Source organism: Piliocolobus tephrosceles, chromosome 12, assembly GCF_002776525.5.
Source record: "Piliocolobus tephrosceles isolate RC106 chromosome 12, ASM277652v3, whole genome shotgun sequence".
NCBI classification, from domain to species: domain Eukaryota; kingdom Metazoa; phylum Chordata; class Mammalia; order Primates; family Cercopithecidae; genus Piliocolobus; species Piliocolobus tephrosceles.
The window spans coordinates 44,470,776-44,476,766 of NC_045445.1; the positions used below are offsets into that span (position 1 = coordinate 44,470,776).

The 5,991-nt window shown below is 40.2% G+C and overlaps 1 pseudogene; it reads right to left on the reverse strand.

Moving 5' to 3' along the window:
- Positions 1-2,869: 2,869 nt before the first annotated feature.
- LOC111536679 overlaps positions 2,870-5,991 on the reverse strand; it is a 21,650-nt pseudogene continuing 18,528 nt past the window's right edge.

Consider the following 5,991-nt stretch of genomic DNA (forward strand, 5'->3'; position numbering starts at 1 on the left):
AATGTCTTCCAAAGGGAAGAAGGAAAGTAGGGGTTTTTAAAAGGATGATGAGGATGATTACCCAAGTTGTTTCAAAAGAATTATCATTTGTGGAGGTGGTTGCCTGAGTAGTTCATTGGTTGTTTCTGATCAAGAGTTATAGCACTGGAATAATTCAGCTGTTTTCCAAGATATTGTGGTTGTGGTGGTTTAGCCCAGTTCAAAGTTCAGGCGGCTGGGCGCGGTGGCTCACGCCTGTCATCCCAGCACTTTGGGAGGAGGCTGAGGCGGGTGGATCACTGGAGTACAGGAGTTCGAGACCAACCTGGCTAACATGGTGAAACCCTGTCTCTACTAAAAATACAAAAATTAGCCAGGTATGGTGGCGGATGCCTGTAATCCTGGCTACCTGCCTGTAATCCCGGCTACCTGGGAGACTGAAGCAGGAGAATAGCTGGAACCCGGAAGGTGGAGGTTGCAGTCAGCTGAGATCACACCATTGCACTCCAGCCTGGGTGACAAGAGCGAGACTACATCTAAAAAAAAAAGTTCAAGCAAGTTCCTGTTTCACAAGGTTGCAGGTTGTGCAGGTAGTACTTTTTTGAGTGACTTCCCAACTGCATTATACGTCTCTGAACCAGAATGACATCATTTTGTAGATCACATTTCACATTCCCCTGTTTTGATTAAGATCTGATATGCGGCAGCATCGATGATCAATTATTGATTGGTCAGCTACAGATTTGTTATTAGTTTCCCTCAGATCTGGAAGTACCTGTTTCTAGAGTGTTATGTTCCATGGAGTGGGGTTGTTGAAAGTCAGTGTGTATCCAAGGCTTTAGAAACTGATCAATTTGAGTTACAAGGGAGCTATTTAAGTGAGGAGGCCCACATTAGTCTATAGTAATTAGCTGTATATCAGGAGAGGCATTCATTTTAACCATGTCTAAATGTTATTCCTTATTCTTCTTTTCTGAAATAGATGAGATTTCAGGGTGGGCATAGAAGGCAATTGTGTTTCTTTTGGAAAGGAACTTTCTTGGTCAGATAAGGAAATTCAGAGAGTCCTTCCTGGCCCTTGGATGGGAAGAGTAAGACAAGTTTAAAACGACTTTGATTCTGAGGCTAATTTCTTGGGCCTTTCAATTTTCAAAAACACTCAGCATGCCAAAGTGCCATATTATGGGGGATCATTTTCTGCACTCCAGCATTCCCCTGTCTGATACTTCCCTAAGATTTTCACACACTAAAATCTGAGTTGGTGTCTGTGGAGAACAAAATTGAGTCAATAGCTGAATGACAAAGGATCCCATTAAACTAGTCTTCTATTTCTGGGAAGAGGCCAGTCCACTTAAACAGTCATGTCTCATTTCAGGAGATGGCATTGCAAGCAGGCTCTCAACAGAAGGAAAACAACAGCTATTTGATTTGTTTTTCTAAGACCAGCAGAGCAAGCACAAAAGAACCAGTGGGTAGGCAAATGTAGGAGCAAAACTGCAAGTTTATTTTTGGTAACCTAAGGTGTGGGGAAGAGGTCTGTCAGCCTCCGGCAAAGAAGGCCAGCAGAGTCCCCCGGTGGGGCTCTTGGACGGAGTTCCTGCAGTCCCGACATCCCGACAGGAGTGGGGCTGGGAAGTCCGCGTGGGACCCTGGCTGAGAGCGGCTTTTCTAGGAGTGGGAGGGCAATAGGCGGGGCACGGGCGTGTCCGGGGCGTTCCGCAGGTGCGACCAGGTAAATCTTGGTCTCTTCGGATTGACGTCGCCTGGCACATGCCCAGTTGGTCTTCACCCTCCCTGGGCGCCAGCTGCATTTTCGCGTGCACAGGAAAAGCTGGTGAAGAAGAACCCGGAAGTGCGCCATCCTGCCTCCGTTCGTCCAAACACTATTGTTTGGAATAGTCTATAAACCAGTTTCCTTGGAGTCTGTAGAGCAGTCAGTTGAGGTGTCTAGATGTTACACTTGAAAAACCCTCAATTAAAGTGGAAATAGGCAGTGGCAATATGAAAGAATTTTCTGGTCTGCAGTTTGTGTGTCAAGGTCATTTACACATGAGCTTCAGTTTGCAGATCCTAAAAACAAACCTAGTAGCAATTTCAGTGTGTTTCAATTGGGAAAATGGAAGAACAATGTGGCACTGTTAGTTTGGAGACCTGTAGCCAGGAAATAATTCAAGATTCAGTCTAAATTGTATGCAAATAATAAAAACTCAAAAAAATAATGGTCAGGGTTAGAATCTAATAACAGATGTTCTATAGTTTTCTTCTGAAACATATTTTTTCTCTCTTCAGTTCCCCACTTTTACCAAAGATGAATCATAGTAGGGCCAAGTTATTTGCAAAATAACTTTTGGTCTTACCATACTTGGCCTGATTTGCATAAAGTATAGCAAAAATAATGATTAGTCATATATGTTCCTTTTAAGTTGGCTTTGCTGAAACTTTTTTGTGTGTGGTTCCAGCAATGCAGTTTATTAAATAAAATTAAAAAGTGACTCTTCCCAGGAAAGAAAGCATCAAAAATTAGTTTTGAGAAAGAAGATGAAAAGCTCAATCTCTAACTCCTGGATGCCAGGAAGCAGAGTTTTTCAGAACCTAAAACAAATTAAGAGCTCACAGTCCCACCCCTCAGGGGTCACATAAGTTGGTACTGTTGCTTGTAACTAATTCCATATTTTAGTTTTTTCTTTACCCAAAATTAAAACTAAGGACATAACACTCTTCAAAAATACCAATACACTGAGACAGGTCATTACCAGAATCTACATAGGGCTTTGCTATTTAGGTACAGTTAGTAAAATTCGTATTTGAAGTCATTTCATAAAAATAACAACTGTCCCAATCTTACACGTTTCGTTTCCTCCTATCGTGGTCCCCAAAGCAATCTCTATTGTTAGGATTCCTCATTGTGTGAAGGTAAAAACTGCTTAGTAAAATTCTCCAGCTCATTTTCAAGTTGAACAGCTTTATTTCTCAAGAGCTTTAAATTGTTTTGTATTTTCTCCAACTGATCTATTCCTTTGGGTAATCTAGCAATTTCTTCTTCCAGTTGTCTTTGAGTAATATCAGTTTGTTGGCACAGGTGAGCAAAAGTGGTAGCCACTTGTTGTTTTACTTGGTAGATGCCGTTTGCACTCGTGGAGCTAACAATCATCTTCAGTTTTTCAGTTGCAAAGTTTACAAACTGCTGTTTAAAGACTCTCTCTTTGGCATGGGTGGTCCAGGACAGTCTTTCATAAAGATACAAAGCTCCATACATAGTTATTGAAACAGATATGAGTTTCCAGCCTATAGTTTTCCAAATCACTCCTCCAACAATATCGATGCCCATGGAAGTTCTAGATGTAAGAGAAGCCAATCCTGTTACCAATGTAATCATGAGTTCTTCCTCATGATTATCTGGCATTGCTGGACTGGTAGGAGCAGTGGGAGTAGAAGCTAAAGATCTAGGGAGCTGAAAGATAGGCTCTGATAATCCTAGGAGCACCATTTGAGCATTTCTAGGGCCCAAAAATCGAGGTACAAGGGAAGACCAGCCCAGGGAAAAGTGAAACACAGTATCTTCTTGAAAATCTGAACATAACTTATAGTAATTTAGATTATAACTGAGATCAGATTTCTTGCAAGAGATCACTGGATGTAGTTTATCCTGTATACCAGCTGGAGGTAATGGCTTCAAATTTTCAATAATTTCTTGCTGGAACTGAAGCACTGAGGTGTTTACTTCATTGGTGCATCGATCAGCCAAATTTCTTCCCATACCATCCTCTATATGCTTAATTCACTTATATATATTTTTAATACATCTGGAGTAGGATGAAACTCTGAACAAAATTCATCAACCAAAACAGACAGTCAACAAATTTCATCTGTCATTGCACATGAAACTTTGTTTGCCACCTCCTCAGTGACCTCCTTGGTTTTTTTCTTAGCATCTAGTGTTAAAAGGTTCATCTGGTTTCAGATAAAGTCCAGTCTATCAATTTAGTCTTCCCTCTCTTCCACTGCATAATGCCTTTTCTATTCAGCTGCCATGTTTATTGAATCCATTATGTTTTTTCACAAACATAGATAATATTATTCACAAAAATAGATAGCTAGTATCTGTTTAGCTCTGATAGTGTGCTGTTCAAACTTTGTTTTCACTGCTGACTATAAGATACACTCCTCAAAGATTTGTTCAAAATTCTGAAATTCCTGTAATCTTGCCTGAAGTCCTTTGGCACGTGCCCCACATCTTCCATATATTCTGGCTCTGATGCAGAAGTATCCCAGTGATTATTGAGAATGAAAATATTAGGCTTGGAAAGCCACTCATTCAGGTTGTGAAAAATTGTTTTTCTGTATTCATTAGTATTGATTCAGAGTTGGCAACCAAAACGAAGACATCAGCATCTAGGCAAAACTTATCAATCCAGCTCTCCAGCTCTGTAGTAACATCTGTGCCTGGACTGTCTACTAACACCAGGTAATCTCTCAAGAGGGCACATTTTGCTTTTGGCCAAAACACATGTACAAGATAGCCAGCTTTCAAGTTTTTGTTCATGTGAAGGGCATGATTAACTGTCTTTACACTCTTTTTTCATCTGATCCTTCTGTCATAAGATAGGCTTTATCTCCATCGGTTCCTTCAACACTTAGGCAGCAGTTGGTTATATGGCCAATCCCACTAGTGAGAACTTTATCCCACAACATTGCATTGATAACAGAGCTCTTCCCACTGCTTGGTCATGGTATATTAATATAAGGTCCTTTACAATCTGGCTTTTGCTTACAAAGTCTCTACCCACTTCTTTTGCTACTGTTTTGTAGCACCTTAAATTTAACTACTTGAGTTCTCCAAACACTGTGGTCTCTCTCCCCCTTTCTATTTATGGTTTTATGCAAGAAATGGGCTTTTAGACCTTTTTCACATCCAAAACTATACCTATTTCTCATTCTCAGTAGGACAGTTGAGTCATCACCTTCCCAGGAGGCTCTTCCTTCCTACTCCCAAAACTTTAAAAAATAGGAAATACCAGATTTGATTTTTAAAAGCTTAAGTGTAGGAAGCCAAGCTAAGGATTCACCATCAGACTTATGCTTGTAATACTTGCATGAATTGGGTGAATTCTCTTTTTTTAATATTTTTTTGAGACAGGGTCTCACTCTGTCACCCAGGCTGAAGTGTGGTGGCAAGATTACAGCTCACTGTAGCCTTGACCTCCCTGGCTCAGGTGATTCTCCCACCTCAGCCTCCAGAGGAGCTGGGTTCACAGGTGCATGCCACCACACCGAGCTAATTTTTGTAATTTTTTTGTAGAGACAGGGTTTTGCCATGTTGCCTAGGCTGGTCTCAAACTCCTGGGCTCAAGCAATTCACCGACCTTAGCCTCCTAAAGTGCTGGGATTACAGGCATGAGCCACCACACCCAACTGAACTCTTCTCTTGTTAGAGTTGTCAAAATGCCTTGAGGTTTCTGGACCTATCAGAAGGTGACATTCTTTAAATACTGAAAGGTCAGGAACCCCGTAGGGGAACGTGCAGACAAGGTACCAGGCCAGTCTTTTTCCACATCTATTGGCTTTAAAGTCAATCTCAATTTCTCAAAGCAGTCTGGTCACATTAAAAAATATGATATTCCAGTCAAAACCTTGGTAAAATAACCAGTGTCTCAATTGTATCCTGTCACAGAAGAAAACAGATTCTTATTGAACTTAGGCAGACAACTATATTGCCATAAAATAAAAATACTCATGAATAATGTGTGGATTCTAGATAAATCAGGTAAAGAGAAAGGTAAATGTCTCAATTTTGTTCACAAAAGTGTACATTATCCATTGATATAAGGTAAAAATAGTGTAAGAGGGAAAAAATATTTCTTAACTCTGGAAAACAAAACCATAAAAAGATTTATCAATGGTTCTAGCAACAAGTCATAAAAATCATTTCAGTCTTTCATCAGTTTAATTCTTGTTCTGCTTAATGTTAGGTTACCAATTTTATGAATGCAACTTTTTTTTTTTTATTATACT